The sequence below is a fragment of the Anas acuta genome, chromosome 4 (assembly GCF_963932015.1).
Source record: "Anas acuta chromosome 4, bAnaAcu1.1, whole genome shotgun sequence".
Classification (NCBI taxonomy): domain Eukaryota; kingdom Metazoa; phylum Chordata; class Aves; order Anseriformes; family Anatidae; genus Anas; species Anas acuta.
In genome coordinates, this window is record NC_088982.1 from 62,029,730 (window position 1) to 62,054,400 (window position 24,671).

At 45.0% G+C, this 24,671-nt stretch overlaps 2 long non-coding RNA genes across 4 annotated transcripts in view; one reads left to right on the forward strand and one right to left on the reverse strand.

The window, feature by feature from the left end:
- Nucleotides 1-17,852, reverse strand: part of LOC137856337 (uncharacterized) — a 21,543-nt gene extending 3,691 nt beyond the window's left edge. The window contains exons 1-6 of the long non-coding RNA XR_011096364.1: nt 17,735-17,852; nt 13,159-13,468; nt 6,190-6,464; nt 4,875-5,018; nt 2,981-3,035; nt 2,652-2,749 (exon numbers count right to left, since the gene is read on the reverse strand). This is a non-coding gene — a long non-coding RNA (uncharacterized lncRNA). The remainder of the gene's footprint in view (nt 1-2,651; nt 2,750-2,980; nt 3,036-4,874; nt 5,019-6,189; nt 6,465-13,158; nt 13,469-17,734) is intronic.
- Nucleotides 6,458-15,670, forward strand: LOC137856338 (uncharacterized). Of its 3 annotated transcripts, none has more exons than XR_011096366.1 (4): nt 6,458-8,025; nt 8,603-8,804; nt 11,362-13,971; nt 15,488-15,670. It is a non-coding gene; the product is annotated as an uncharacterized lncRNA (long non-coding RNA). The 3 variants fall into 3 exon arrangements; XR_011096367.1 differs by having other exon boundaries at nt 6,458-6,711; nt 7,904-8,804; XR_011096365.1 differs by having other exon boundaries at nt 6,458-8,804.
- Nucleotides 17,853-24,671: the final 6,819 nt, after the last annotated feature.

The following is a 24,671-nucleotide window of genomic DNA, read 5'->3' on the forward strand; positions in this document are numbered from 1 at the left end:
GCACATGCTTATTGTGGTGCATTGTTTACAAGGTCATTCTCATGCGTGCCTGCTCCCTCGCTCCCACATAGAGCCACGCTCCCATTACTGTTAACATTTCTGAGGCAAGGAGATGTGCTGGTTTATGGACCATCTGTCAGGCAGTGCTGGGGCACCGTATATTGATGCCATGTTTGTAGCTATCTCTTATTTGAAACAAAGTTCAGTTCAAAGCACTTGCAAGTACAGAAAGGGGAGAAAAAAGATGTTAATGTGTTTAGATTACATTAAAGTTTTAAGATTAACTAAAAGAAAGGGAGAAAAAAAGTCTGCTAATGGGTAGAGCTCAGTGGAGAGGCATTATTATATTACTTCTAATGCACATAAAGCATCTCCTATTAAAAAGGGATGGCAGTTTTACATCCTATTAAATATATCAAAGCTGTACTTCAATTACAAATCCTTTCATATGCATGTTTTAACAAATATGTCTTTGATAATAGAGTGCAGCAGTAGCTTTTTAAATGCTAAACAAGATCCCTACAATACAGCTCAAAGATAGAAAAGGAAAAGTACCAGGAGAAGGAAGGCCTATTTGGCAGGGAAGGGAAGGGATGTATTTCAATATTTTCATTTCCTTTGTAGCTCACAAGACAGAGTTTACAAACCATTCCAGTGTGCATAGTAGGATGCAGATAATATAGCACAACCTGCAGACTGTATACCGAAGGAGTTTGGCAGGATGCTATTGTTTTTTCCACATCGTTATCTTTGAAAACAAGCTGTGTGCTAATAATGCTAGGAACAACAAAAATAAAAGCAAGCCATGCTTGGCTGAGACCTGCCTCGGAAAACGTGAAATCTCACCCAGGCTCCCCCAGAAATACCTTCCCTAAGGCGAGGAGAATCTGTGTGCCCAGAAGAGGCCACAAGGTGATGATGCGCATGGTCCTAGCCAATGAACAACTCTTCTGCAAGCCACCAAATCCTGATGCTGCCCTAAGAAAACCCAGCAAGTGAAACAGTGCTGTGCTTGAGGCAGCCTGGCATTGCCTGACCCAGGGGGAATCGCAGCATTAGAAGGATCAAAGCAAACCAAAGAGGGACCCAACATGACCCTGAATTCAAGTGAACAAGCCCCTTCTGTCCCTACAAACAGTGACGAGGGCTGGGCAGTGCACTCCAGAGCTCCTCCTAGGTTTTCTTTTTTAAGCAGTCTGCCTCTGTCATCACTTTCCTATATCCGGACCCCTGGTACCAGAGGGTTAGCATTGCAGAACTGAGCCTCCAAGATGCTGGAGTTCAGCTCCCTGTTTCTAATCCTGCCTACCCCCAGTCTTACAATTATGCAAAACCCAAGCTCCCTTCTTGCTCAGGGTGGACCAGAGTCACGACGTTAATTAGCTCAGGCAGCAGGCTGCCACAAGCCAAGCTCCATTTGCACGGATCAGGTATTATTGACATCTGGTAAGGGAATGAGCCCCTGCCTATGGAAATGCATATGAACCCACAATTAGCTTTTTCGGTTTCCTGATGAATTAATTAAATAGAGGTTCATAAATCTTAAAAAGGAGGCAAAAGATTTGATAATAATAAAGAGCAATAATAAATTCTGCTTAGCCTTTTGTCCCCGTGGTGGTGGTGGTTTTTTTTTTTTTTGGTTATGGAGATACGGAAAGCTGTAGAGATTTAGTAAATTAAGTCACTTAGCTAGGAAATAATGATGAGCAGCAGCACGGTAGTGCCATAACTCTGATGTTGGCAGTGTCAAGCACCGGGACTGCCACAGCACTCACGGTGACAGGCGAAGCTGGGGCTCCAAAGAGCGAGGGAGGCATCGTGCATGCTCTGCTTCCTCTTCAGCAGAAGGGAAAGCTGGGTCCAGCCTCCTTCCTTCCCTTTCCCAGAAAAACACTAAAGCATCCACAGGGAGCAGGACAAAACCCACTGGCGCTGCACGTGCCCTACACACCGCTTCTCGGGCAAGCAGGGTTCACAGGACAGCTACCGTCCACCTCAGCCTGCAGCAAAGATGTCACCCAAAGGAAATGCTGCCTCCCTTTGTCTCCGGGCCAAATCCTCTGGGTGCTATAGATCAGTATCACACCGTAGAAGTCAATATTACAGATTCCAGCTGGTTAAATTGGCTTCAATCCACTCAGTCAATGAATCAGATGCTCAGCAGGTGATATACAGTGTTTGACTTGCCTAAGCAATCATTATGTCCGGAGACTCAGAGATCTATTCTGGAGTCTAAGCAAACAAGATAAAATGTGTTCCTCTCTTGGCCTCATATATATCATTTCACATTAAAAAGATTTCTTGGGTTGGACGCATCAGCATTACTTCCAGCAGCTCCTGGTGCTGAAAACTGACAGTACTTAATAGTTGTGTTTATTTCTGCTGATTTTTTTTTTCCAGCTGCCTCTATTAGCACAATGGCTAAATGAAAATTCAAATCACTATGGTGATTAGCTACAAATATTGCTTTTTGCAATGGGTTGGGTGTCCCAAGCAAACAAAGGACCATTCTTCAGTGTGCTGCAGACAGCACAACTGCGTACCTCACAGATGTTTTAGTGCAATCAGCTTTTCATTGCTGGACTAAACATAACTTGTGCTACAGCTGAGAGAAACAAGTGACCTGGGACAGGAAGCAAAGGTTCCCTTACCTGGCACACCGTATTTCCTCCCCTGCAGACACATTGATTACCGAGGGGCTGGGTACTGAATGAGGTCCTGCTTAGCACGAGTGTGGCTGGAACAAGTCCTGTGTAATTAAAGAAAGGAACAAATGATCTGTCTCAAAATTTAGTTACTAACCCATAACACTGTAATTCACGGCCAGGTGCTTTTTCTGCAGCTTTTGTGCATAGGGGGAAAAAAATAACAGCTGAAAGCTTACCGATTACGCAGAAAAGAAAGAAGTTGTTTCTAGAGACACTGGGAAAACACTGCCGTCTCCTGAAGCAGGAGCTGGGGCTTCAGATGTGAAACCTACCTCTAGGACAACAGCAGCTGGGGAAGGCACAAGCTCCTCAAGAACTGGAACAGGTCTGCAGAAGAGAAAACACAGCACTGACCATGTAACAGTTTGGAGGTTTGCAAAAGGCTCTTGTGGATAGGAATGGCAGAGCCCGTTCCGTGTGCGCTCAATGGGCAGTGTAAGTCATGGCTGAGGGAAATTTGGATTAGACACGTTCTAAACATCAGAGAATAATTGCTGCAGTTCTTCTGTAGCTTATTTCTGAGGCTTGACAAAAAACATCAGACAAGGCAAAGATGGAGCTGGTGTTGCTTTGAGGAACAAGACATCAGACGAACTCTTAAAGGTACCCTCCCATCCCATCGTCTGTTAGCTTTGAGGATAATCTAGTAATTCATTGGTAGGGCCTTGGCCCCAGGAAATCCCAAACCTTGCATCCAGAAAGAACAGAAATCACTCGTAAGCAAGCATTTGAACCACTTCTCTGTTGGTTTTCTCATGAAGCACAGTATTTGTTCAAAGTATGGAAGAAAGGGGCAAAGAGCAAGCACTTAAGAGCATCCTTAATCATATCAATTGAAATCTGTGGTGCTTGAGCACATCCTTATGTGCGTTGCTGAGCTGGAGATGTAATTTTTAAGGCATGAAGTTGGAATACTGGAAGAAGAGAGGCAACCCTGCACGGAGAACAGGACCACTGCAGGGCTTCGAGATAACCCAAGAAGAAGAACAGCAAATTAAAAGCAGGGAAGTATTTTAAAAAGGCAAAGTAATAGGAAGGAGAGTTTTAAATACATAGCCTTTGACTGCAACACTATGGGAGAGGAGAAAAAGACTTTCCCAGGATTATTTCCCATGAAAAATCAAGAAAGATACAATCTATTCCCGATTTTGTCAGTAGCTTGCTGTGATGCTGTGCAAATCGTTGCCTCTTTTTTTTTGGCCTCATTTTCCCCACTGTCTGTCTATATTGACTGTGCAGAGAGTGATCAAATCAATAAATGAAGCGTCTGAACTACCTGGGAGGACACAGCACAGGGCAGAAGCCCAGCCTCTGCCTAGACCTGGTCCACGGGAGTGTTATGAGGGTCCCACCCTTATTAAGATTTCTTAATATTAATAAAAATTTTGGCAACACAAACCGATGCTTCAGTATCAAGAGAAAACCGTGGCTACAGTAAAGACCTTCTCAATGCCTCAAGGTCTAGGCAGGCTCTCAGACACCTTTTTCTAACTCCCCCTTGTCTCATAGCCCGTAACAGTAAGGAAGTGAAAAGGAAAAGACATGATCAATAATTAAAAGGCTGGAAATGAACAAATGGAATGAATTGCTCCAAAAAGGGGGAGGAAAGAAACCTGAGAAATATCATCTATCTTTATCTCTCAATCTGGCGGAAGATTTGCAAACCATCTTTAAAAAGAGAGATTCTGAGGTTACACATTCACTGGTTCAGGTTTCTGAGAGATGCAGAGTTTTTTGTTGTTGTGTTTTTTTTTCCTTTTTACATTATGCTTTCTCATTTTATGACACTTCTCCGACTTGAATCACTCACAGCAGATGGCTCCATGAATACTGGATATTTCCATAAATAATGACAGATTTCCCTTCAGTCTCCCCACCCTCCTCCACTCCACATGCCCAAGTCTTTTGTGTGCGAGCTGCAGCTCCACATTCAAATTCCGGTCAGCAAACAAGCCCATCTAGTACCATTGTCATTCCTGCAAGCCCACTAGAATCGGTAAAACAATGAACTCATCATCCCATCTGATTCAAGAGCGTTTTTTTTTCCCAAGCAATCCTTAGATAGAAGGGAAAAAAATGCATGCATTTAATGGAATTGAGTGCTTTGATGAGTGGCACCAGAGAGACACTGCAGGAAGCATCCTGGTGCTGTGGATGCCAGGTTACCTGCTCGGTGATGGCAAGGACACGTCCTCAGGTTCTCTGAAAAGCTTTGCCACCAAGGAAGCTCTGAGAGGTCACAGCAGGTGAGGAACCGGCCCTGCATTTAGTCTTCTTGGCACAGGAGGGATGGCCAACAAAACGAGGAGCCTCGAGAGTAAAAAAAGGCGTGTGAAAATCCTCGCTGCTGAGGCATGGCTTCTGTTTGATCTACCTGCGATAAATGCTGTGCGGTGCTACTGTCTTCCAGAGATAAAAGCAAGGTGGCTTTTAATTCAGGACATGAAGAGGAAAATATTAAGAGATTCTTATCGGAGCAATAATTTATGGTTAACTTATTGCTTCAAGTGCTCATAATCTGCCATCTATATACATTTCTATCAAATGACCCTGTAAATAATTAATAGATCTAATTCTGCCAGTGTTGCCAGGGCAGGTTTCCCTGCAGAAGGTTAATGCTATGATTTAATTCTTTATTTATGTGATTAGCAGCCCCAATCAGGCTGTTTTAATGAGGTCGCAGGCAGCGGATCATCTCAGCTGCCTTGCCTGGCAGGAGCCCCTGAGCCCCCAGTGCCTGAAGGATCCTCAGCTCCACCGTGCTGCCTGTGCAGGTGCCTCATGTCTCATTCTGGCTGGTACAGGGGAGCAGATTTGGTGCCCCAGCAGAGCGATGAAGGCTCTCTGTCCCTTTCCAGGTGGCCTAACCCATATAGGACAGCTGCAGCAGTCCGGGTGAAACACAGAGACACAGGAACTGCTGCCGCACATCAGCCCCGAGGTGCGCCTCTGCCACTGCCTTTTCTCAGAGCATCCAGAAGAGGCAAAGACAGGAATAGCGCTATAGGGAGACGCAGGGTAATATGTCACTCCAGCACTGCCTTAGGCTCCTCCGTAATACTTAGGGGTTGGATCAAGTCCAAGCGACGATCCTCCCCGCGCCAACAGGAGAACCTGCTGGTTATTAGATGCTTCGTGCTCAACGCCAGGGAAGGCATTGATACGAGTGCAAGATCTCATAAATCTGCATTTCTGTGGACACAAAAGCTCGAAGCTCACAACGAAAGCAGAACCAGAGTGCATTTCTTTCATTCCCTCAGCCATTTTTTTTTTCCCCATGTTTTTCCCAAACCCAGCGAAAAGAAAGCCTCTCTCCGCGCTGCTCAGGGAGTTAAGGGCCAAATCCCAACGCTCATTTTCGGAGGGGCACCTGAGGCCAGAGCATTCACCCTGCCCCCTAACCTCCCACCTGACCGGTGGCCTCGCTCTAGCTGCAATGGGGTGGGCAGGAATAAGGGAGCAGGGAAAAAGCACGACCCACCTGTGTAGGACATGGCAAGATCTCTGTATTTGTTATGCACAACCTCCGTTCACGCTGGTTGAGAACAGCTTGGACGTTGCTTTTCCTTCTTTTCCTCTGTCAAAGGTGTCTTTCTTTCTCTCTGCTGACCTGCTCTTTTTGGTTGTTTTTCTGCATATTTTTGTTGTTGCTGATTTTGTTTTTAATTATTGAGCCTTGTTTCCCCAGCCAAACTGCCTTCAGCTTCCTGTTCTGTTTATTACACTCGGCGCAGAAAGGGATGAAAAGGAACGAACCTTGGAAGAGAAACAAAAGCCTGCAATAAGCTGTATTCTCGCTTACCCTGTAGCATGCTGACTGGGAACAAGGAGAGTTGCCACGCTGACATATACGGCCCAAAATTGGGTTTGCCACGTACAGAGATGTTAAAAGAAGCTTTTCACTACTTCCCTCGCGGGCTGCCACTGCGCTGTGCCCTCCGTGAGCGCTCTGCCACTTATCAGCATGGGTATAAAAATGTCCTTTGGACAAGAGGCAGCGCAGGTAAGCTCTGGAGAAATCAAGGCAGGAAAAGCAGATAAAAAGCTAGCAATATTTCTGTCACTAGCTCACAGGCAGGTTTATTCTAACAATTTCCACCTTGGCGAGAGCTCCAGGTCACTAAAACAGCATCCAGAGCAACGAGGTAAAGTGAGCGAAAAAGCTGACACAAAATTCAGTGATCTCACAGAAATTCACAAACTTCCTCCACTTCCGTGCATCGGGCAGAGAGCTCATGCTCAGGCTGAGCTCTCTTCTGCTTCACTCACACTTGCTCAGTTCCAGTGCTAAATCCTGCTAAATAATAAAGAAAAGGAAATGCACAGCGTGTAAGATAAAGACTGGGCAATGCAAGGCTGCTCTTTTGATGCATGACTGCTCCCCCTTACCCAGGCAGGGAACGTTTGCCATTTGTTTCAATACATCCATGCCTGATGTCACTTCAAAAGGAGCCGTGGAGGTGAGGGCAGTGTTCTCCCCGAGCAGGCAAATAAAAGCGAGGGAAGCGCTGAGCCCACCAGCACTGCCTGCCCAGGCTGCGCGGTACCGCGGGGCTCAGGGGAACAGCTCGGAGAGCTCTGCTAAAGACCCCGCTGAGGCGGTGTCACGTTCAGAGGAACATCCTCGTTATTCTCCTGCAGCAGCAGCAGCTGCAGGGGACCCGGGGGACGGACAGGGAGGGAGGGAGCAGAGCATCCAGCGGCCTCCCGGACATCTTCACCTACGGCAGCAGGCAGGAGGCCGATGTTACCCACTCCGTTTGTGCTGGGTGGTTTGCTGGGGGATGGATTTTTTTTCATTTCTATTTGTTTACTTATTTATTTTTCAGGAAGTATTTATCTTCTGACACTTTTCTCCTTGTTTTATTTACAAACAAAATCTCTCTGCTGAAAAATCTCTTGCCCCCAGGAGATCTCTTTGTGTTTTTTTTTTTTTTGCTAGGAGAAAAATTAATGCAGAAAGTGCAGACGGATGAGACTGCCTTTTCCCATACCTGCCACTAATTCATAGGGCACATTCCCCTTACCCTGTCATATTTTTTACCAGTGTTGTTTGCAAAGTGCTGTTCTCTCTGATAGTACGTCTTAAAACATCTGTTTTTATCCCCTGAAGTTTCCCTCTTCAATTTTGCATCCCGATTCTCTTAAAAAAACTGCAGCCAACTCTTCACACTTCCGTATCTCCTTTCGGTAAGGTGCTCGCCTCTGTGCCTGCCTTCAGACTGGGAGCGAGACGTCTCCATGCAGCGCGGGACACTCTGGAGGACAAAGCAAACCCAGCTCTTGGATCTGCGCCCAGGCTGACCTACATCACAAGGTGGGAGAGCTGCTTTTTATTTTGGGGGAAACCCTGCTTCTCACACGACCCAGGGCTCTGTGCCACTGCAAACATTTCACAGAGGAGCCACCAGAAGAAGGGAGACCACAGAAAGGCTGGTTTACCAGGTGGTTTGACCTGTAAGTGATTGGGTTTTAACACAACACCAGGCAAACAGAGGCTCCTGATGAACCAAAGGTTCAGGTTCAGCAGCTCGTGGAGCTGAGCTGGACGGAGCAGGCCCTCCTCCCACCTGAAGCAACGTGCTTTTCTTAGCTAAGCTTAGCTTAGCCCAGATTTTAGGAGCTAGGGAGGAGAAAAAAGGCTCACACTGCACTTTTTTTCTTCTGTATCCAGCTGATTTACCCAGGGCAGTAGTGATGGCTCGGTGTCTTAGGGAACGCACAGCCCACATACTTTGCATAAATAATGGATGGTGCATTATTAGTACTTAATATTTAAGTACATAAACAAGTAAAAGAAAATTGAATCAAAATATCATGATGGGACTGACTTGTTTAAATACTGCAGAAGGTAAGGTTACTTCAGCCTTCTTCTACTTCCAATTTGTCCACAGATCCCAAACGAAAACCCCGAGGTGTTTTCCCAGCCACACTTCTACTGCCACACAGAACAAGAGCTCTGCCTAGTCCCGCACTCTGCCTCCCTCTGCACGACGAGCAGCCCAGCTGCCTGGGGGACAGCACAAAGCCAGGACGAGCTTGTGGAAGGATGTTCCTCCAGGCTGTTCTTCAGCCTGAGAACTTACGGACCTAAAGGTGACGTCTTCATATTTTAATCATCTTTAATGGATTTTTTTTCATCCTTGAATTTTCCAGCTCCTTTTGGAAGCTAACTACTGCTATAACCTAATGTACCATGCCTCCTGTGACAAGGAAGTCCCCAGCCTGGTTATATTTCAGTTTACCATCTGACTGCACTCCCCATTCTCCACACGGTTTATGAGCATACTGAACCCTGTGGGCCTGACCGATCCCTACAGAACCAGACCTGTGACCCTCCTCCACTGTGAAAACCTAAATCTTTCATTTCTACCTTCTGCTTCCCAATTTTAATCAATTTTTTTTTGAAGCACTTCATTGCTATTGCACGGCACCTGCACTTCTTAACTGCCTTTGATGCTTTTTATCTCCCCATGTATGTTATATCATACGTCTGGCCCATCCACTCCTCCAGGGCTACCCGACAGATTAGTATGCCGTGATTTTCACTGCAAAACCCTGGCTGGCTCTTTGTCACTGGTGTTTGTCGATGCTCCCACATTTTTATTATTACAGATCCTGTCAATTTATTTATTGTAGATACCAGGTTTACCACTACTGAGCTCTGGGAGTCTTCCAGGAAACACTTTAAAGTGCTGTTACACTGGCCCTTTTCCTCTGGTAGCAGTGCATGATGTGAGAGATGCACACTGGAGTCACCACTGCACCTATTTCATCCGTAATCTGCCAGGAGAGGCATTCCACTGTGGGAACCTCCCCACGCTCCCCCATGGCAAGCATCATGAAACATTTCATTTTTCTGAACACTCCTTCTGCATATTTATTGTTTATTGGTCCTACGGACTCTGGCAAGCTTCCTGCTTCTCATGTATTTGAAATGGGATTTAATAGGGATTTTTTTTTTTCCTTTCTGTAAGTTTCTCCAGTTCTTCTGAACTTCCTTATTGCGTTTTTCTGTATAACCTGGGTTTATGAGCCCTTCTACTTTTCTCATTTGTCAGACCCAAGCTATTTGAAGGATGCCTTCTTGCTTTTAGTAATATGCTTTTCCTGCTGTTTAGCCATCTTACTTCCTTCTGCGTTTTTGTTTTGTTTTGTTTTTCTTTCCTCAAGGTGATCTTTTCTGATAAATGGGATGCATTTGCTCTGGGACTCCATCACTGTCTTTAAATAGTCTTTCTGTTACCTCTTAGGACTGAACTCTTCTAGCCTCTTCTAGCTTCTCCTGTTTGGAATTCAGTGTGACAGCAGTGGATGTTTGCTTTTCTTGCAGGAATGCTTCGTCTAAATGTGTTACGGTCCCTGTGGCAGAGCAGGCCTTTGACAAGAACGTGATGAACTAAGCACACTCTGCTGGCCCGAATTTCGGGGGCTGCTTCAGCTCTGTGGCTTCCATGACATGGTCAGTGATGGTCTCAAAGGACAGACTTGGCATTGTACCCTGGCAGGGCACTTAGCCTAGCTACAAAGGGGTCATGGCAACTGTTCATCTTGACTGTGTTTTCTGCCCTCCAAAGCACTCCGAATGTCACAGTCACCATCACCATCGTGGTCAGTCCACGGATAATTTGGGCCTAATGCAACATTTTTCCTATTTAAGCCTAAAACTGAAATTTGAGTTACTGGCAGGGCTGTTCTATTGATCTGATTTGATTCCAAGCTTTCTTTAGCACAAGGCACCACAATCACACCACTACTTGACTTTGTCTTTCATGAACGTTGTGTTTCTCAGTCTTACAGTGCTCCATGACCCTCCCTCTTCCCTCTCTGAAGCTTTCAGTAGGCTTGGCAATTCAATACTGTGGCTTAGAGCTATTTCTTAGGCATTTATACAGAAACACACGACCTATCGCTCTGGTTCCATACTTCTCTGTGGCCTGCTTAAACAACGCATTATTGCTGCCAACTGTTGATTACTTTTCTTGATTGATTGTTGCCTATTTCTCCCCTGACCTTTAATTTAAGGACACAGAACTGTTACGGTTTCATCTCTAGGCAAATGTAACATCTCAGAGTTCACCTGTGTTCTAGAAGGAACGAGTTCTGACTTAGCTCCTCATGCTGCTGTGATGTTTTCTGTATTCTGTAGGCTCAAAGTCTGACAAAAGCCTGTGTAATAATTCCTGGGGACATCAGTGAGAGTTGCATCTTGTACATGCATCACAAGTACAGATCGCATCTTAAAATCTTTCCTCATCTCCTCTTTAACAAGAAAAGGGCAAAGAGAAGAGCTCATACCAAACAACTTTGTTCCTATCAAAGACCACGATATACACATACACTCTCATGTGCCCACTGATAATAAACTTGTATCACACAGCCAGCTCTAAAACAGTGCTATGAAGTGACATTTAGGCTGGGAAGCCTTAATTTAGGCACCACAATGATTAGAGTGTTTTAATATCATAATAACTGATAAATAGACTATGTGTCAGACATTTCATTCCCTTTTAATCAAAACTCCTAGTCTGCTAAATTAATCACCCCCTTGGGGTACAGTAGCAGATTTCCAATTTAGTCATAGAGCATCATTAATAATGAAAAGTTCTGCAGGCAAATTCTTCTATTCATGTTCTTTTGTATGATCCAGCAGGTTTAAAGAGACAAGACTGAGAACACAGAAGACATCAACACCTTCCAGCAATCCAAATAAATAAACATCATCTTTGATGTCAATCCTGTAACGACACTCCTCCTTGAATATTAGGGATATCACAAAACCTAGCAAGACAGCGGGAAGAGTTTTGATTTTACTAAACGGTATTTACAAAATTAAAGCTAAAATGCATGAGAAATGGAGAGTAACGTTGCATTTTGAATAGCTCCTCTATTGTGGCACTGTAAATTTGGTTTCATTAGGCTGACTAATTTCAGAATTAAACTGCATGTGCACAAGCATTCCTCATGTGGTAAGCATTCTTTTTTTTTTTTTCCACTAAAAACTTGTAAGAACATTTTTTTCTGTTCTGCTGAATTTTAAACAAACTTCTGTGTAAAGAAGAAATTACGCCCCACCCACTAGCCGATGTGTTTCATTTTCTGCTCAAGTGATCTCTAACTACATATATAAGTCCTTGACTTGTTTGATGATTGTGGTATTTGGGGAGAGTGACTGGCATCAACTATATGCAGGGCTAAGGGCAACACTAATTTTGCTGCATTTTAGGGAAGCGTGTTCCCTTAACAACCCCATTTGCAACTTCTTCTGTATGCAGAACGGCGGGCTGACACTGAGACAGCGGTATCTCCTACGGACACAGGTCCCACTACATTTTTAACTGCCCATGCAGTTCTGCCTGCCTACTCTGCTACGTGCAGCAGTGGCACAGGGACTTAGTAAGTCCATGTAGCCCTCTTTTGCCATCCCCACCGCTCCCCACACCATTATCTTTCCACACTCTTGCCAGAATCAACACAGCGAAGGCACTTTCAGGCAGCCACCAGCTACCTGGGATTTACGAGCTGACAATCTACAAACACTCCATTGCTTGCAGCATATATTGGGCTATCACACTCAGTGTGCCAAAAAAGCAAAACACATTCACCTCGCTTGTGCTGGGATGACAACCAAAGTAAGCACATTGCTTATTCACACAGACGGGGCTACAACTGTTAGCACAGCAAGTTTCTCCATATATCTGTCTCCGCATCTCTGTTCAGAGATCATCTCTGCCTAATGCACTGCTTAACTTTACGCCCCACGAGCAGGCCTGTGCTCCCTGAGCAGGAGAGCTCTAGCTCGGAGCAAAGAGCTGATTAGAAGATTCCTCTCTGTTCCTGGGGCTTGGAGGAGTTTCTCCAGGTGTGTGAAGCTATCAAGTAAAAACCCTTTGGCAAATCACTCCGGTGCGCTGACAGCCCACACCACTCCTATCCCTCCTCCACTGGAAGAGCTGTAAATGTCCAAGGCCAGAGAGTGCTGCTGAAGCAACAAGCAGGAAGGATTTACGGCCGACAGTAACACCTGACCTCATCAAACTCCACTCCAGGCCATTTATCACTCCTCTGCAGGAAAGCAAAAGCATGAGAACTGGGGAGGGATCAGGAGAGAAAGAAGGAAGGGAGAGGGAATCACAGACACTTTAGCTCCACTAAAAGGTACAGAAAAAAAAAACACCAGCAATTCAGACAAGTGCCTAAATGCCCTTGAAAGCCAGTGTCTGAGGGAAAATAAAACAAACCTAGGCATTAAGTGAAATGGATTTAAAACAAAAGCTGAAATTTATCAAAGAGCCAAGTAACCCCTTGTCTCTAAAGCTCCACGGCAAAGAAAAAGGATCTGTCTGGGACAAGAAGCAGATATATCTCCCATAACAGGTGAGAGAATGCAGAAGTGATGTTACAAAGCCCTTCTGTTGAGTGGCAGCCCCAGGGAAGATGACAAACCTACCTTTGTCCTGGGGGACGGAGCCAGCAGAGCCTTGTGCAGGGAGTCATACGGGACGGAGTCTGACAGCTGCGGGGCTTTGCTTCCTTCCAACGGTGGTGTAAAAACCCAGCAGACACACAAGTGAGGGGACAGCTGGAACTACGTGGTTCCAGGTGGAACAGAAAGATCTTGAAACGACAGCTGGGGGAAACTCGAGCACTCTGATCACCTGGGCCTTTTGCTCGAACAAATGTTGCTCCAGAGGAACATTTCTTCATGTTTGGCTCACTGCTGACATGCACCCTGGTTTCTCTCCCTCCGCTCTGTATTTCTGAAAAGCATACACAAAGATAGGTCACGAGAGGTTCCTTCAGAGCAGGAGCAGAAAACCTCTGAGTACAGGGAGTAATGAAGGAGAATGAAGACTTCATAGGAAACGTGTGATTTGTTTCAGTCTGCCCTTCCAAATCTCAGCCCCCCCGGGGATGCATTTCAACAGGTGCCTAAGAAGAAAAGCACTCCAAACCCTTCTGAAAAACCCGATTTTATCAAAACAACCTGAAGCTGAGAGGCACCTTTGTTTTGCCTGGCAGGAACAGTGCTGAGAAGAGGATTGCAAGAGCACTTACCAGCCTTCCAACCACACACATCTGCCTAATTAAGGCAGCTGGGACCACAGTGGCCAGTGATACCACCAGGAGGCAGAGAGCTGTGCTGCCTCGTAGCCCCCGTCCCTTCATACTGGTGATTTCTGCTGAACCAATGTCTGATGTCACAGTGTGAACATGGAAATCTCCACTGCAAACAGCCTCGAGGATGGGTACTCTACTCAAGGTACAGCATGCCTCTTCCACTGTCTTACATTTTATATTGCTACTGATTTATTTATTTTTATAAATAGTCTTATAAAAGCTATTTCTACTGACTTTCTGCCTCTGGAGAACCTAACACATTTCTTGCACTCCCATTAGTTTTTGCTCTGTTACATCTGCTTAACTTAACAAACTCAGCTGACTCATATTCGTCAAGCTACTGCTTACTATTTCTCCCTATTCTGTTGCTGACAGATGCTGTACACCATCTCCTGTCTTATCTTCAGCATTACTTTGAAGCTGTTTCTCTAAAATCAAAGAGCATATATGAGTGGAAATAAAAAAATAATAAAAAAAAAAAGGTTTTATTTTTCTGTGAGAGGAGTTTGGGGTATGAAAAGCAAGTGGCAAAGAATTGGGCCCTAGAACTGAAAGCTGCCCAGCTGGAAACAGCCCCTTGGGAAATGCAGTTTGCCTTGGTCTCTTGCTGATTCTTGCCGGTGGATTTGGTGAGACCACGTCCTCCGTGCCCAACACAGCCCTGACTTGGAGGGAGTAAAGCACAGAACAAGGCAGGGTCTGGGGGTGCAGCACAGCAGGCACAGCCCCGCTTCTCGGCTGAATGAGATTAAGGCTACAGAGCTGCAGCTTCCAGCAAGCACCCTCATTAACCAAAATTTCTGAAAAGCGCACTCTCTTCCCGAAATGTGTTATTTATTAAAAAACCAACAAGATATTTTCCATCAAAAGACAGCATTGGCTGACTTTTCAGTAATCCTAGCACCAGACAAATTACAACATTCCTCAACCACAGCTTTCCAACCCAGTAATCCTACAAAGAACTGCACAATCAGAATTTTAAATGCCCTGGGAACTGAGTTAATACCAGATGGTATCCAGCTATATTCATCATTATAATTTCCTAATATTATATTAACATTTACTAGTTTAGCACTTGAATCATCCAGCACGACACTGCTAAAATGTATGTCCTGAACTCCATACTGAGCAGAACAGTTTTGACTCTCTCTCCTTGGCTGTCATGTCTTCAAGTTTTTAATAATCGTGATCTTTTAACATTTTATGGCCTTATGAAAAGTGCAGGCTTCCACATATAATATTATTTTGTCTTTTCAGTTACAATCACAGCATTAGATCAATCTATAGGCACTTCTGCCTTTTTAATAGCTTCTAGGTTTTTAATAATATCAGGATGAAAATGTTACTTTCTTTTCGATTGAGTAAAATATGGTTCATGAACAGATCAGGCAATTTCTACACGGGTGAATGATCAGAGCTGCCAATTTGCTTACGTTGTTATCCTTCCTGACAGCACAATTGCAAGCAATGTTGGAAATTTCCTCATATCCAACCTCACAGTAAGGCTGTTTTCTAGTACCAATGCAGTAAAAGTTATACGTGGTTGCAGAGATCTGCAATGGTTATTTTTATGGTGTTGTTTTTTTAATGTGTAACATATGTTTTCAAACTCTGTTGGTGCACGTTTCCCTTGGAAGAATTCTGCATTTTTTTTTTAGTGTTCGGCAGTAAAAAGCAGTTTCCTCTCCCACTCTTCCCACTCTGTGCCTCTCGTGTGGGAAATACAACTGACTGACCAGCTGACCTAATCCCTGCTCTCCCAAGAAACGAGCCCTTTTCCAAAGAAAAAAAGAAACAGCTCACCAAGCAGCGTTTTCTTGGCTTTCCAGTGAGTATTTTGAACAGTGAAACTCTTTCTCTTTTCACTGCAATATGAAATAAATAACTCATGGAGAAACATTATCTCGGTGGCCTGTCTTTGCCTTCATACTTTTATTCTGGGCACTCTTACACAGCAACCTCCCCAGGCAGTGGAATTGAAGGTGTATCACCTAAGTCTGACCCTAATATGATTCCTCATAAGATGAGGCATTTACCTGCATATGAAAACAATCCAAAACCAACATCTCCAGCAGAAAACACTTTGGAACAGCTATTAGCTGTTAACTTTAAATTAACCGTGAGCCAGCTCTGCCAGCCCCAGTCAGGCCTTACCAGGACTTCTTATTCTGTCAGAAACACCATTGTTCTTTTAACTTTTTTTCCAGTTATCCTTCTGCCTTCCTTTTTGCCTTTCTTTGCTCCCTGCACCAAGCAAAGAGGAATAAATGGCCCCTCTGTGGCAAAACCTGGCCCATGAAGAAACGGTGGTCTCTGCCAGTCTGATAAGCCGCAGGTCAGACCCCTGCGAGGGATGCTGGATGAGCTGGTGGCTGGCATCCCTCCATAATGCTATATAAAAGGAGACGCACCCTTTAACCCTGCCAAGGTGACATCAAGGCTGGAAGATACTTCTGTGATCACTCAGTCTGATGTCCTACGGATAGGATTTCGCTCTGTGCTTCTTAGATCGCGAGGAAGCAATGTACAAAAGATGGCTTTGAAAGCATGCAGCAGTTTCTAAAACACCTTTCTCAAAAACACCATTAATTAAAAAGAAAATTGACAAAAGTGCATGACATCATATTTTTTTTTCCTCTGAAATGGGGTTATCAATAATGTATCATTTGTTTTAAAGGAATGGATGCAAAAGTACACAGGTAAATGGCTACAGTAATTTACTGTGGCTCCTTATTGCAAGGCAGGCTAAATATACTTCTCCAGAGGTTTTTTTTTCCTGCCAGCAAGCATCCTTGTTAGTGTGCCTCCTATCCATCATATCAGGGAGTTTGGCTCCATCCCCCACGACACAAGCAAGTGACCAACCTGCAGTGAGCACCCTGCAGTATCCAGGAGGACATTTGCTGTTCTCTGTTGTAGTCACAAAACATGAATGGCAACGACCTCAGTGTGCCCGCACAATGTAGGAGCTCAGCTATCATTTTCAAAGTGGAACTGGGTATTTGGGTGTCAAAAAATCAAAAGGATTCAATTGCAAAAGTGCTGTCTAGTCCAATTCTCACTGGACACAGCAATATTTAGACATTCAGTACTGTCTAAAGGATCCTAATGCCTCAGTGTGTGCTGAGTCCCATGCAAACGAGGTGTCTATAAGGATCAAACCCCACAATAACTCTAAAAATGGCACACCTGGGGTGCAAAATTACTTGGTAATTGCAGAAAATATGTTTTGGAAACTGTTATAATTTGGGACTAAAGCCATGTCAGCCCCTAGCCTCCCTGCCACGGACAGCAAGTGGCAGCAGCTGGGGCCTGATGCCATGCCAGTATTTCACTTCGTTTTTCCATGCAATGTATTTTCGGTGTGGTAAAATGAACAAAGAAATCACCAATCCCAAAGGGCAGCATCGTGAGGACAAACTGTTTACATTAACCATAATAACCGTGATCTTAGTTTGCCTACCCAATGCCTTCTGCAGCTACAATTTAATGTCCAGGAGCCTCCTGAAAGTCTCTGCTTTTGTCCCGGGTGGGCACCCTGTGCGCGGTGGTGAAAGATGCCCACCCCTGCTCAGTCAAACACACGCAGGCTTTCTTTTGGGCAACATTTGGCCATGTTCACTGTTATTCTAGGTCCCCAGATTCTGCCAGGTCAAATGTAAAATGTTATGATTTGCTAAACAGCAGCAGAAGAAAAGGAAACGTGGAAGCTGGTAGCAGATTTGCCCCAACAGGGGTAATAAAAAATTTCAAATCAAGTCCCTGCACTGTGAGCCTGTCCTGGGCTTCCCCTGCGTGGCAGGTACCAGCTACTACAGAGCAAGCTCCTTTCCATTTTTCCTGCAGTCATCCACTAACATAGAAATATATATTAAAAGTAAATCACAACACAAGCACCAATTTACCTGGAGGGCAAGAGAAAATCTGACTGGATAACCCACTCTTGCTGATGTTCATGAGACCAAGGCTTCAGTCCCTACTCTTCCCCCACACCTGGTGAGTAACTTGAAGAGATCAGATAAGAATAGAGGGGTTAATTAAGAAGCAGCAATTTGTATTATATGCCAGCATGATCAACAGTCCACTGAAATCAATGGAAAGGATCCCTGTAGTTAATTCAAATTAATTAACCCAACTAAGATTGACTCTTGAGTGCAGATTGCAGCAAGCCAGAAATCAGAGGCAGAATTATATTGTGTATAACTTTATGTAGGAGATTAAAAGCAAATATATAGTCAGGATAAATGAAAAAATATTTTCTACATATCCTTAAAATCACATGTAACCCTTTGCACGTTGAATTTCAGCTGAAACTACCCAAAGAATTACTATAAGCCATTGTGTTTTGCAAATAAAACAATAATAATAATTTTTAAAAATCAAAACACACACTTCCTTTCTTTTAGACATGAAGAAAAGCATAATCATTAAAAACAAAATTCTCATCAAAGAAAAATCTTGCGCAACAGGAATGGGAAAGTAGAAGTGGAACTTGCCATTCTGAAAAATATTTTTTTCAGAAAAAAATGAGCTTCAAAAATAGGCTGCACCTGGCCCCTGGCCTCACACAGCACAGGTGCTTCTGGTGACAGCTACTCACTGCCCATCTTAACCCCTAGGTCCTTCCTTCCTAGGCAACCCGAACATTATTCTGCCAAGAAAAATCAGTGCTGAAAAGAACACAGAATATACCTTTGCATCCAATGAGCTGGCGTATGAAATCAGATTTTCTAGTTCAGAATAGCTGAGAACATTTCTTTAAGCTTGGGCACTGGTCAAATATCCCCTGGATTATCCAGCTGGTCGGAGGCTTGATGTGTGCCAGGCTGGGGACAAGCCATGCTCACGCTGTAACTGTCCATGCCAGCAGTCCCACACCCGCCTCCTTACCCTATGGTAAGGTTTGCAGGTTGGCAAATGGATTTTCCAAAGTGTCAAATGACCAGCAACTCAAAGAGGCTTATCTTTAAGCATCCACAATGTGCAACTGAAGTTACCTTTAAGGGGAAGACAGACAACAACCCGTATTAGCTGGGTATTTCCCCAGATCAAACCTTTTAACAGAAAGACACAGTTTTCATGTACTCACCCTAACAAACAAAGTTCCACCCAAGCTGGCTCAATGTCCTGCAGCTTGTCAGGCTGTCTGCTACTGAAACCAGGACTGCAGGGTGCACAGCTCACGAGTCTTCCTCTCCCAGGAAGCTCCCCACGATAAGGAAATTCAAAGGCTCTGGGAGTTTCCAAAGGGCTATGCAGCCAATAAACATCCTGCATCTCTATAAAACCCCTGATGTCTTTCGGATGAGATCGTGGAACAGGTTCATTTTTCTATTTTTCCCTTGAACAAATATCACACAACGGGTAAAACAATATGGAAGCTTTAAATCCAAATCAATGAGCCGTTATTACCTCCCCAAGGTCACTCCGACAGTTTTATTATCAAAGACACAGGAGCAAATGTTTCAGAAGCAATGTGGCAAAAGCACCTATGTATTACACCTCTGTGCATGGTGTGAAGCTAAATTACTTCAGATATTGCATTGGTGATAGTTCTGGTAATATGTTTTCAGACCAGGTCATGTCACATCCACGGATTATGTATGGAACTGTCAAAAACTTCCAGAAAACCTTCACTGCTTTGTGCATGCATCTGTGCGCTGGTGGCCAATTCCACGATATCACTTATAAAGGGCCAACAAGTGTAAATGTGGGAGAGCAGCTAGGATTTAGTCTTGCACGTACTGAATAGCAACACACATTGACTCCTAACTGATCATGACCAAGAAAGTATCTACGTTACATCTTCCAAAACACTAGAAAATTAAAGGAAAAAATACAAGAATATTAATATAATCCGTTTCATAGCAAAGTGATGCAATGATCCTCCCGTTTTTCCAGTGAAAAACACTATTTTTCACCAGTGAGAAGTTTTCCCACTGCAGATCCCAAAATCCATCACCAGTCGGAGGAAGACAGCCAGCCCCCTGCCACCACCTGGTACTCCTGCTGGCGATGGCGTGTGTTTTGCTGTCTGACTTAGATGCATGCACACATATACACACGTGCACACACAGCACCTACACTTGCAAACACACCAGCACCAAGCAAAAAAAGCTCTACATGGTTTTCTTTTGAGAGACGTGCCCGAGCCAGATGGAAATATGCCCAAATGCACGGAAGGAGCTCAATGGAAACATGCTGGCGGGGCTCAGCTGGGTTTATCTACACTGTTAAAGGCAGTATCGGATGGTTTTTTCTCCTCCTAGGAGTCCCAGGGAGGCCTGAAACACAGGTGGGAAATCCTGGTCTGGGAGCAACTGAAAAGCACAGACTTTCCTTCATTTCTTGCCTGTGTAAAACTTTCTCCGCTCTCCAATTTCTCCAAGGAGCTTTTGTTATGATTCTCCAGCTATTCTCTGGTGCCAAAGAGGGCAGCAAGCAACTAGGCGGTTGCTTTTAGCACACAGAAAAACATAAGCTTTGACAACTCTAGTCTTGGAAAACAATAGCTCCCTTCCTCTGCAAATTAATTTTAATAACTGTGGCTAGTTTGCTGTGAGTCGAGTAGTTTTGCATGAACACACACAATTAAATTAATATGCAAATGTTCCCGTTCCTCTGAGAATACTAAGAGGCATTCTTTGCAGCATGGGAGACAAGGAGGAGGGAAAAGAAAAAACTCCAGCAGCCCCCAAAAGAGGCTTGTTTAGCAGGGTGGGACTTGTCTGTGTTTGGCTAAGCCACTGAAAGGGGATTCGAGCCTCACTGAAACAATGCTTGCTGATGAAGCAGAAATAAAGGAGGAAGAGGAGCCTTTGGAGCTAAAGGAAAGAGGAAGAGACCGGAGCATCCCAAGTTGTTAAAACCTGACCCCAGCAAGTCTAAATCTTCACAAAGGTGGCATTTACTGTGTCGGGCCTCACAAAGGTTCCCATTCTTCCCTTGCCTGCGGGGACTCCCTCTTTCTCCATCCATGTTTGAGCAAGGGCCTCAGACAATTAGCACAGCCTCTGGCCCTTCACCCTCCGCCTGTCAATCAGCTCCCCACGCAGATAGGCCGCAGGACAAGAAAAGATGGTTTCCAAGCCGTTTCGCCCTTCGGCTCGTATCTATGCACCAAGGGGGGCCCGGGGATGACGGCCTGACTGGGAAGGCGTCGCAGGGCCTGGCGGCAGACACCTCCGCTGCCCGGGGCACCGCGGCACGCAGGCAGGGCCCTTTGTAGGGCCGGGGCATGAGAGCGGGAGCCCGGACGGGCTTCCCAGGAGCCTCCGTCCTCAGCCACAAAGGAGTCTGTGGGAGCTGAGAGGCAGGAATGACTTAGCAGCCGCCAAAAGTTATTGTGGCAAGCGCGACCCTTTCACTCGGGCCCTGGCTTGCTGGCTTTGTGGGCCCAGACAAAAAGAGCCGCTTCCCAGGCAGCAGATACATCACCGGAGAGAGCGTCTGTGTGACAGGAAGATTAGAAAGGAGCGGGTGCGTGGAGGCAAACAGGCGAAGATGTGGGGAGAGGAGGAGACGGGACACAAAGGTGCTCCTTTCTCTGACCACCTGCACCAGGCTGAGGGGAACCAAGAGCACCAACTGCAGTGGGAAGGCATGCGAAGAGGGGCCGGGGGGCAGAGAGAGGGCACAGCTCCCCGTTCCTCTCACAGAATCACAGAGTATTAGGGATTGGAAGGGACCTTGAATGATCATCTGGCTAGATGATGCCTAAATCGCCTCTCCTGCCAGCCTGGGAGCGAGGAGTGTGGGGCACTGTGAAGTGAGTGAAACCACGGGGGCAGCTGTGACACCTAACAAGTTTTCGCTCTCCTTTACTTCTTCCACTGTCCTTACTTCAGGCATGAGAGCGCTGTGAAGGAAGGGAACTGAAATTCATCCAGAAGAATCTGAAGGTCCTATTATTAGTTACACAAGCAAGTGTTTTGCTAGAAACTGTGCCCATTCCTTAAATTCTCATAAACACAACCGTAGGGAGAGGGTGCAAGTTATTAACGTCTTCTTCTGTTGTTGGTGTGCGCCTGCCATCCCTCATTCAGAGGAGCCCAGCGCTTCTGCGAATAAAAACAAACAACTTCCCTCTCCCCCTAAATTCCTAATACTGCTTAAAATCTCCATGAGATTTTAATAAAAAGGGATCCAGTTTGTTTTTCATTTACCTTCTGGTTTCAAGTCTTTAAGAAACAATTTGCTGTGCAGCTTTGATGGCTAGAATAAATAAATCATTAAACAAATCAATCAATAAATAAAGTGAACAAAAATAAATAAATCATACCTAAAAAAAATAATACAACTGACATTTTCACAGTCCCCAGTTCCCAGGAGCTGGCATAGTAAGGAGTGCACCAGATTGTGCTGTGCTCTGAGAAACACTAGAAAATTGTATTAATAGTTTTATGCATTATTGTTGCCTTCCTGCTATTATTACTGAGCCTTTGCTGTGTTTCTCTTTCCCTGCACACAACGTCTGCTACTGAGTCTCTGAAAAAGGAAAACGGGAAAAGGGCATTAATATTTGTAGTCACAGGCTAAGACTGCAGCATGTGATCTACTGTACAAACTGGAAAGGTAAAGATTGTGCCCTAAAAGGATCAGGCATCAGATAAGTGGTGGGTGGGAGAACACGCAGAAGCAGCGAAGCCATCGCTGGGCCTCGGGGGTCTAGGCCTTGATGGCAGAGGTGATGCCCTTAATTTTAATCTCCTTGAGGAGCACAAAGAGAAGAAGGATTTATGATACAAATAAAGAAATTACTGTGAATAAAATGTCTGTCTGGGCTACAGTGAAAAATGTTTGGGCCAGAGTTTTATTGTGTTTTTGTTTAACCTCCTCACACAAGGCAACAGAAGGAACTGAAGAGAACTGGCTCGCGGCACAGGGGAAACCTCAGCCAACACCTTTGTACAGACAGCAGAAGGCAAACACAGGCCACGAACGTTAGCTCGGTTCTCATTTCGAGTGGGCTTTGGAGTCCCAAAGGGATCTGCAGGCACAAATACAAGTTTTTTAATATGAATTTGCAGGTACTAACAATATTACTTCATGGGCACCAAGGTCCCTTCTGCCCTAAACCAAATACTCCACCAAGCCACTGAGACTGAAGTAAATTGCTAGGAAATACTCTATTTTCTTCCTCGTCTCAAACTCTAGTTTCTGGGGAGCTTTAGGCCAAGAGCTGAAAACAAGGAATCTAATTTAAGCATAACTCCCCTTTCTTGAAGAGAAACTGCCTGGGGATGCAGCAGAGGTGCAACTGCAAGCTCGGCCTGCTCACACGGGCAGAGCGTGCGGGCTGTGCGCTGCGCCCTGCTGCCCAGCTGCTTTCCAGACAGCATTTCTCTGCAGCATGTGCCTACAGCTGGCCCCACACTTCAGTGCTGAACCACCTAAAGTGGGAGCTCCTGCTATCGTTTCAATAAGCCTTAAATACAGTTCAGCCCCCATTCGCTTCCTTTTATGACCGCTGCCTGTTTCTCCCTGGATAGCCCCTCGTTTTAGATGGCTGTGTCTATATATTGATCACCTGCTGAGGAGCAGTTAGTCAATTTTGAAACTTCAGACCTTTGTAGTTCAGCCTGTTACTGAGCAGCATTTATTTTTTTAACTCTGAAAATGTGGGTATCTTAGAAATTAAAAGGTGTGACCTGAGTCAGGTAAACTAGCAGAGAAATAAAACCTATAATAGCAGACAGACTGTGAGATCCCCTAGAATGGCTTTCTGAAAGCAAATTCTTCCTGCGAGGGCACTGGTAACAGTCTGTGGTGGATAAAAGCACTTTATTATTAGACAAAGCGTGTCTCCTTATGAAAAATCACAAAGAGCAGATGAGGAGGAAGTCAGTCAATTCAGAACCGTTTGCATTTATACAACCTCCAGGTAGGTAAATCTTGACTTCGCACTGGCCTGAAGTGGCTGCTCATTCACCTCTGCGAAGGAGATGAACAGTCAGACAGTGATAAAATGAGAGAGGACTGAAGGACAATGTATTCTCCTGACCACGTGGGATAGCAGAGAACGTAATAAAGCTACTACATAGAGAATAACCAAGGTAAGTTAATTCAACAACATGGGGGAATTAGACCTGAATTTTCAGCAACCTGAGAGAAGTTAAACATGCAGCTCCTAATGTGTTGGCAGGGGAAGTGGGCTGTGCCTGTGCTTGATACCTCGTTCTCCTGTGTTTGTTAGGAAATCATGTCCTTTCATGATGGGCAGAGGCACTGAAAAGACATTCTGGATCTGCCAGGAGCTCCATATTCTCATTTCCTGACACCCAGAAAATGGAAAACACCAAAAACCTCGTAACACTTGAGACAAAAACCTTTGTAAGAGGAGACAGAGTCACTGTGCTTGGAGCTTGTATGGCAAAGGGCACACATACAAGAGTACAGAAACATGACCAACACTGTATGGTCTTGGCCAACGCACACAAGGCAGGTGACTAGAGAGAGGAAGAAATCTTTCCTCTTACCTTTCCTTGCCAATGCTGCCTATGGCTGTACCAACGAAGGTGGGAGCAAGCTTCCAGGCCTCTCATTCCCACCCTACAGCTTGGCCAGCTCTCAGACAGCATGGTTTCCTCTCCATGCAGCAATGATGTCTGTGACTTGGATAGAAAAGGCATACTTCGATCATTATAGGAAGGCAACCTCGTTGATGGCTTAGCCTGTGATCAGGGACAACCACACCACAGTAACATTTCAGGTTGTGTTGGTCTGTTGCTCCCCCCAACCCACAAAGCTAGAAACAGTTGTTGGAATTAAAAACCTTCTGCGATGACTGTGTAGAAATCATGCGGTTCCATGGTGAGCCACTTGGAAGTAGAAACATGACAA